The following is a 9071-nucleotide window of genomic DNA, read 5'->3' on the forward strand; positions in this document are numbered from 1 at the left end:
CTTCAGATTTTTTTCTGTGACAGTTATTAAAAGAATCATAGGCACAGGAAATTGGTTTGGCAATTCCTTTTTCAGATTCTTCCGGCTGTTCTTTTTGAAAACTGAAATTCCTTTCCGAATTCCTTCTGAAATAAATTTCTTCGGCAATTCCAATTGAAAATTTCTAAATTTCCAAAGGAGTTATAAATTTAGATATGGCCGGAGTAATTCTCAAAGAACTGCCGCAGGAACTCCAAAAAAATATGAAAGAATTTCAATGATTCTATTGTTCAATTCCAGATATTTTTATAAGAAATTATTCCTATGAATCCCTTCTTGATTTCCACCTGGATTTTTATAAAAAAAAAACGAAATATAATGGCTCAAACATTTCATTTAACAAAACTCAGAAGTTTCAACAAGAAAAACCTTAAAAATTGTAACAATAACTTCTCTAGGGAATGCCAATTCAATTTCTCATAACATTTAATTTAACCTCCAGCATTAAAAAAAAAACTTCGAATTTTTTTTCGATTTTAAAATGGAATCCGAAAGAAGTTCTTTTAAGTTTGGGAGACTTGAAGGAACTCTTTGCATGAGTTTAGCTAGAATACCTCCGAAGATGCCTCCAGGAATTCATTAAGAATTTTCTTTATTTAAAAAAAAAAATCCATGAATTCAAGAAATTCCTACAGGCGTTTCATCAGATATTTTTCTGGCTATTCATTAAAAAAAACAATTTCTACAGAAATTCCTTAACATATTGAAGAACAGCTCCTCTTGTGATTCCTTCAGAAGCTTAATGAAAGATTCCTCCAGTTTTTTTTAGTAACTCCTCAAGAGATTCTTGCAGGAAATTCTGTAGTGGTTGTTCCGAGTTTTTTTTATTAACGTGTATTTTAACACTGCGCTAATTCTACACTTTGTTCCGTGTATAAATTACGCTTCTAATATAATAAGAAATAAATAAAAATTCTCAAGAGAATATTCAAGAAATTTCACTAGAAGGTTTCTCAGAATATTCCCAGATGTTCCTCCAGGGGCTGCATCATAAACTTCTCTTGGAATTTGTTGAGACCTCTCTTCAGGAATAATTTCAGATTTTTTTTTGAAAAACCATCGTAAATTTATTAAGAGCTTTTTCAGGAACTTCTTGAGAAACCATTTCAGGTTTTTTTTCTAACAGTTTCCTCAGCAATTTATGATGAAATTCTTCTTGATTACTTCGAAAAAAATTGACATAGTCCACGGTAAATGGATTTCAGGAGGCATTTCAGAAGGAATCGCATAAGAAATTTCAAAAAAAGGAATCTTTTAGTAATTTATTCAGTAATCCAAAACAAATTTCTCCAAGGATTTCTGGAGGAACTCTTGGGAGATATTCAGAAAGAATCGCTTGAAAACTTTCTTAAAATGTTGGAAATTCTTAAAAAAACATGGAAAATTTCATAGGAAATTCCTTGCTGTAATCCATGAGGAAATCCTTAATCTACTGAAGGAGGTTCTGGAGATATTTTTGAAGGAATTCATGAAAAAATTTTAGTTGGAATCCGTGGAAGAATTTCTGAAAGAATCCTTGGAGGAACTTTTCGATAAAATTTCTATCTAATTCCTGTAGAAATCCCTGGAGATATTCTAGAAAGAGTTGCTGAAGAAATTCCTGGAGGAATACGAGAAAGATCTCCTTAAGAAACGTTTGGTGGCATTCCGATAACAATTTATTAAAAAATATTTAGAAAAAAAATCGTGGAGAAAAAAATGGTTATCAAATTTCATGTAGGATCTCCTGAAAGAATTCCCGGAGGTATTCGTGTACTTATTTTTGAAGGAATCCCTGAAGGAATGTCTGGAGAAACATTTAAACTTATGAAGTTACTAGAAATTATTTCTGAAGAAATTTTCGAATTTTTCAATGAAACCGAGTAAAAATCTAATGAATGCTTGGAAGATATCCTTGAGGAATTTCTGGGGAGTTTAGTACTAAAAAAATAAACGAGGGTCTTAAAAGTATAACAATTGGGGAATAGCTAATACAGCATATTCAATGAATCAGTTACAGAAATCATGAAAAATGCTGCAAAAGAATCATAAATGATCTCAACATTAACACCCCTAAAATTTACAAGAAAAAAAGTACAAGTAGTAGTACCGTATGTAATAAATGGAAAGAATATCGAGATTTTCATATGAGGTATTGCATTTTATCAAGGGGTACATGTAGCTCTTAGACGATACTGAGAGTGACTCTTTTGACGTTCACCAAATACATGCAAATACAAAATGGTCTTTGGCAGAGAAAGTTTTAAGTTAATAACTGTGGAATTCTGGAACAAAAAGCTGAGAAGCAGGCTACATCACAGTTGAGCGGTAAGGCAAAGAAGCAGAAGAAGAAGAAGAATAGCAAAACAACAAATGAACAAATATAGACTGATGAGGAACAAAAACTCTTCGTTCTACCGTCTAGGAAGTTTCACACGGGGAACTCGTCGCTATAAATCGGTATAATAATCTCGATATACCTAGGTCTTCTATTATGGAACATTGACTAACTGCAGGCGCATTAAATAGAATTCCATATAAAATCGATAATAGTGGTTCTCCGAATGTTGTAATATTTGGTACTCAAAACAAAAGGTTTTGCTAAATCAAAATTTTTAAATAATCTTCCAAACCAGTTGGCTGATTTTAATTTTCCGACATCTTCCGATGTCTTATGATAGTTCATCGTATTCTATCCAGGCCCGGATTTAAGGGGGGGCAAAGGGGGCAAGTGCCCCGGGCCTCCCGATTAGTGGGGGCCCCCAGGAATCCCGAAGCATTATAATATTTTTCACCGGAACCATATAAATGCATTAAAGTAGGCGTTCATATGTTATACATGTCCTATATCAGTCATAATTGGATTCCTTAAGGATTTCTAGACCCCATATTTCTAGTCATTTATATATCTTTTCACTTGATAATAAATCCAAATAAAAAAAGATAACTTTTGTGTACAGTATTCAATGTTTACATAACACGATGTTGTCTCTTAACTTTGGTGTACTCGATTTTCTTTAAAAAAGATTTTGAAAGTTCTTATCGAATAGATACAGCACTTCGTGGCAATTTGAAGCCTGGACAAAAGTGTTTCTAAACAGAGTGCGTGAAATTTAAATTCTGAAAACAACTGCTCAAACCCCATCTTCATTCAGTTGACTGTAATCATGGGAAAGAGATGATTAAGACTTTTGGAGATATTTGGAAATCAGAAACAAAAACCTAGCCCCCAAAAACATCTCGAAACAGCGGTTTAACATATCTATATTTTGAGTTTTATCAACATTTTTGGGATATATTGTTACCGTTGCCTTCAAGAGTCCTATCTTTGTTCAATTTAAATATTGAAATAATCATAGAATTATAGAAACCCAAGTGAAGTTACCCAAGCTACACACATGTTATAATAAAGTTACGACAGCGCAAGTTTTGGTTGTATCGAAGTTTATTTGACGTAAATCTAACATTGTGTTGAAATTACGTCAAATAAACTTCAATACAACCAAAACTTGCGCTGTCGGTACTTTTATATAACATGTGTGTTGCTTGGGTATTCCATGTTCCATTATTTCAGATTTAGAACTGAAAGCAAAGATTTAAAACTTGCATAAATGTTATGAATTTCGATGAAATTTCAAAATACATGTACTAACTGAACAAAATGCCATTTACGCAATAAAACTGATGGTTCCAGCAACATCTTTGTAGTTGAGCCATAAATCAAAATGAATGTTCGATTTGATTGATTTGTCTTTATTTAAGAGACTTTCAGCCCTTGGCCTCGAATGTTCGAATCGTTTGCCTTCTGTCGGAAATTTTGGGATGGCACTGCAAAACGTACACTTTTTATAGACATCAGAAGCTCTAGCGTGCGCAGCTTTTTCTTTTTTCTCACTCACTCTCGTAAACAAACACGCGAAAGAAACAGATAATAGAGGGGGCATTTTGCCCCCTCTTTTATCTTGCTCTTTCTTACGTTCAACAAAATGAACGAGCGAGAAAAAAGAAAAGGCTGTGCACGCAAGTGAACAGAAGCCATATTCAGAAGACATGTTCGGCCTGAATATTTCAAAGAAACAAATGTACCGTCGTGCGGGGCTTCTTTATACACTTTTTCATGGTTTTTCAACTTTATGACATTATAACTCCCAGAGTAGTGAATGGATTTCCAAAATTTTTAGACATAATAATTGTGAGTATGTATGTAGGATGTATGCAAAATTTGAACTAAATCCATCAATAAACAAAAAAGTTGTTCATACACCAATCGGACACATGTCATATAGAACCGGATGGGGGCTACTTTGGACATTGTTATCTATAACAATACTGCATTTCAAATTCCAGGGTTATTTAGAAAACTACTTTGTACCAATACTGTAGTATACTGTATCATACATAATTTCAATAAAAATATGCGTTTTAAGAAGGTTCTGTGCTACCTTTGGTATTGTGAGCAGCGTGATATTGCTATATAGATAGCCTGAAAAAAGGGACCATCAATCCTTTATTTAGGTGAAACGGTCATTTACAATGTATAACGATACAAATATTCGATTGTATATGCTACGTTGATACATTTTGAATGAATTGATCAACCCTTTGAAATTTATGAACTGTAGAAACAATGCTTACAGACCAAATGTTCTGATACGTTATGTATATTTTATTATTTTTTTCGATGTTTTTTCGCGTCCTGACAAGCAATAAACGGTCTGTTTGAAAAATAATTTCAACCAAATGAAGCAAAAACTATTGCTCCACAATAGTCCCAAAGACATCAAACAGATTTGAACCATATTTTGAATTCAAAAAATCCATATTCAAAAGTGTCCAAAGTAGCCCCGCATTTCAAAAGTAGCCCCGCACGACGGTACTGTATAAAAAATAATAACAAAAGAATATGAACTATTTTTTTTAAATGAACAAACAGTTGTATGATATGAGGTTTTTCGAATCCGCAAAAAAAGAAAAAAAAAACAGTAAAAATTTCAATAATAGGAAAATTTGGTTTTGGGGGGCCCATTTGATAGGGTTTGCCCCGGGCCCCCCGAAGTCTAAATCCGGCACTGATTCTATCTCTAAAACTTTCTGTAGAGACATTCAGCAAATAAACATTAAAAAAAATGTTTGAAAACAATATATTGAATTGTTTTTTTCATAAAAGGGAAAAACTCTGATTAGGTGCAACAAATATTTAAACATACCGTCGTGCGGGGCTACTTTTGAAATGCGGGGCTACTTTGGACACTTTTGAATAAGGATTTTTTGATTCCAAAGTAGGGTATATGTACCATTAGGGCAGTTCAGATTTCAAACATGTTAAAAATTCAAAGCTCCCATATGTTCATTACAATCCTTGGTGCAAAACTAGAGTCCTGTCTAATTTTCAGCCATTTCGGAGTTGGTTTAATGGTGGCCCAAAAGCAAAATAGGTTTATATGGGAATTACTATGGAGAATTTTCAAAAAAGGTTCTCCGCGCTGTAGAGCATTTACACATGGATGAAGTCATGGGGTCAAAGCCAAATTGACTTCTTCTGATCTAAATGAAGAATGTTGCCGAAGACCGGAACTTATTTCGACAATCGGAAAAAAAGATATTGAACAAATTCTCACTTGAATGCGCATCTTCATACACGAGGTCCTACAAGGTTTGCAAGAAGGTAACACGCATACTATGATGGCGTGTCAAGCGTGGCAGTCGAGCTGTGGCCTTCTGTTCAAGCATGCAAGGATGAACATTGATTAATATCTCCTGTGTCGTTAGTCGAAACGAGTTGCGGTCTTCTGCAACATTCGTCATTGAGATCTGAAGAATTCAATTTTGCTTTGACCCGATGACTTCATCCACGTGTAAATGCTCTACAGCGCGGAGAACCTTTTTTGAAAATTCTCCATAGTAATTCCCATATAAACCTATTTTGTTTTTGGGCCACCATTAAATCAACTCCGAAATGGCTGAAAATTTGACAGGACTCTAGTTTTGCACCAAGGATTGTAATGAACATATGGGAGCTTTGAATTTTTAACATGTTTGAAATCTGAACTGCCCTAATGTACCATTCCTTGGCCTAATTTGCAAGCCGCATTGACAATTTTGACCAATACTCATGAATTAATAGCACTAGAAATAATATGTTGACCCTATTACACACTCTAGGCAATGCATGTTTCCCCAATTGGAAGTAAACTCACGAAAATATTCAAGAATTTACTTTATTAAGTTGAAAAGACTCGATGTGATGGTATGCAACGTTGGTCTATGGTACATAAATTGGCCTATTAGTGGATACAACGTTGGCCTATTGCTTTCCATGCACTAGAACCACTTATTATCTCATTTTTTCAATATTTCTGCTGAGGTATTATCTCTGTTTGTTCACCAATCTTACTTGCACATTACATTTTGGAGCCAAGTTTTCAAAAAACTGTATATAAATTACTTAATCTTAAGTTCTTTCTTAATTTATTAACGAAAACAACGCAACCCTATAATTGTGTTATATTTTTACAGTCACCGTACACAAAATCTTACGCAAGCAATGTTGTTGACGTCACTTTATCGGTGTTGTTGACGTCACTTTACTGATGGGCCAAGATTTGGGTACATAGTGAAAAAAATGTCCTCAATATTCGGCCCACATTCAACTTGTAAAATATTTATTATTCGTTGAAAACAAATATACAAGTTCAAAATAGCGTCTTTGACCGTCGCATCAAATGTTCAGTTATTGAAAAGTCAGCTCGAAATGTTCCAGAATCATGCCATTTATGATCATGTGTATAGACTACCCACTAAGCCGAAGAATCAGGGCGTCTACAAAAGCTAAACAAAGTGACATTTTCATTCATTTTTAATGCTCAAAAGCGCTAAAATTGAAACGAAATGTTACAGTTGATTGCCGCATAGCTTTTCCGATATCCAGTTATGCGTGTTTGTTTGAGTTTTTGGTTAACGTTGAGATAGGCCGAACGAGGGGGCTATGCCAACGAAGCATCCCGATACCCTATGTTTCAAATCTGTTTGATGTCTTTGGGACTTTTATGACGCAATATTTTCCCCATCATTTGGTTGGAATTGTTTTTCAAACAAACCTTTTATTGCTTGTCAGGAGGCGAAAAAACATCGAGTATAGTATCAGAAAATTTGCTCTGTAAGCATTGTTTCTACAGTTCATAAATTTCAAAGGGTTGATCAATTCATCCAAGATGTATCAACGTAGCATATATGCTACGTATATATACAGGGGATGGCCAAAATGTTTGGGATAGGCAGCTTATTTTTCTCTCACAAAAAGTTCAACATGCTATAACTTTTCATAGAGTGCATCAAAAAATCTCAAATTTTGACTGTTTTTCAACCTATTATATGTGCATCATTGGTACAAATTTGGGCTCGATTGATCAATCTTTCGCAAAGTAAGAACCGTTCGGGTAAAACACTATTTTTTAGACAACTCATTTTTGAGCTGTCATATCTTGGAAACCAGTGAACCAAATTGAATGAAATTTTGAACGTACACTACCAATATACAAATGCCTCACAAACTATTAAAACATTGATTCTTTTTGAACGTTGAAAAAAGTTATCATAGATTGACACTTTTTGGATTTTTCTCGAAAAAATGTAATTTTTTTACGTCAATGTCAATAATTTTTTTTGTTGATGTCCAAAGATTTTCCACTTCTGTTCTCAAGTTATCTTCAATTAGATATATTAGAGCCTATTTAGATTAGAGGAAGAACACATTCAGTAATTTTTGTGTGGTATTATAAATTTGACTTATTTTCCTCTATATGGGTAAAAATTTCAACCCCGTATAACTTAATTCACCGTGAGAAAATATTACGTTTTATAACGTTGTATTAAGTATCAATATATTGTTGATAAACGTTAAAAAATTCATTCAATTCGGTTCACTGATTTCCGAGATATGACAGCTCAAATATGAGTTGTCTAAAAAATAGTGTTTTAGCCGAACGGTTCTAATTTCGCGAAAAACTATTCAATCGAGCCCAAATTTGTACCAATCATGCATATGTGATAGGTTGACAAACAGTCAAAATCTGAGATTTTTTGATGCACTCTATGAAAAGTTATAGCATGTTGAACTTTTTTGTGGGAGAAAAAAAGTTGCCTATCCCAAACATTTTGGCCACCTCCTGTAGTTTTGGATAAAACCATCAATATTCTATTATAGCATCAAGGTAGTCGGCGTTGCTGAATGGAGGCTATTCAAAAAATCCATGCAGTCCCATCTTTTGGTAACAAAAAAGTCCCCGATACTTTTGGTAACAAAAAAGTTGTTTTAGTTTTTTTGTTTCGACGCCATGTTAAAAGCGTGGTACAAATTTCGAGATATTCACAATTGTTTTTACTTGTCAGTAAAAAAGCTCATGAACATATCAAGAGTTTTGAAGTATATTTTTTCACATAAACTTGTTTAACATTCCTTTTGCATCACGTTGGCAGCAGCTCGCTGACGTAGTGTATGGTTTGGGTAAAAAATGACCTTAATGCCAAAGGAGGGTTAACACGTTTCGTTGGAAGCAAATTTTGAAGCAAGCATGACACTCGACAACGGACCAGCATACAACGCCTAGTGCGTGGTAGGTAGCGCTGAATAACTTTCCTGACAGTTGCGGCGGGAATCAAACCCGCGCTTCCCAGCACGATGCTATTAAATGCTTGGTGGTACTAGCCGTACAACCACGAAGCCACCTATTTGATAGTAACCCTTTTAATGCAATCAGTTTATTTCGATGGTATTTTTATATACGGTGTCCCATGAAGTGTGGGCATAGCTTGGCGAAGATAGAATACTATAATTTTGTTAATTATTTTTATATTTGTGTTATTTTTTTAAAAGTATTTTCATTGCTATCTGTATTTTTTTTTGTTTTTATTTAGATGTATTTCAAATAGAGCTAGTTCGACACGGGAATAAAAAGAGTATTGTAGGCAGAATGTTGAACTGCAAAAACACCTTGTTAAAATGATGAACAAACTACTTTTTCACGTTTATGCCAAATACACTAATAGAAACCAAT

This window comes from Aedes albopictus, chromosome 3 (assembly GCF_035046485.1).
Source record: "Aedes albopictus strain Foshan chromosome 3, AalbF5, whole genome shotgun sequence".
Classification (NCBI taxonomy): domain Eukaryota; kingdom Metazoa; phylum Arthropoda; class Insecta; order Diptera; family Culicidae; genus Aedes; species Aedes albopictus.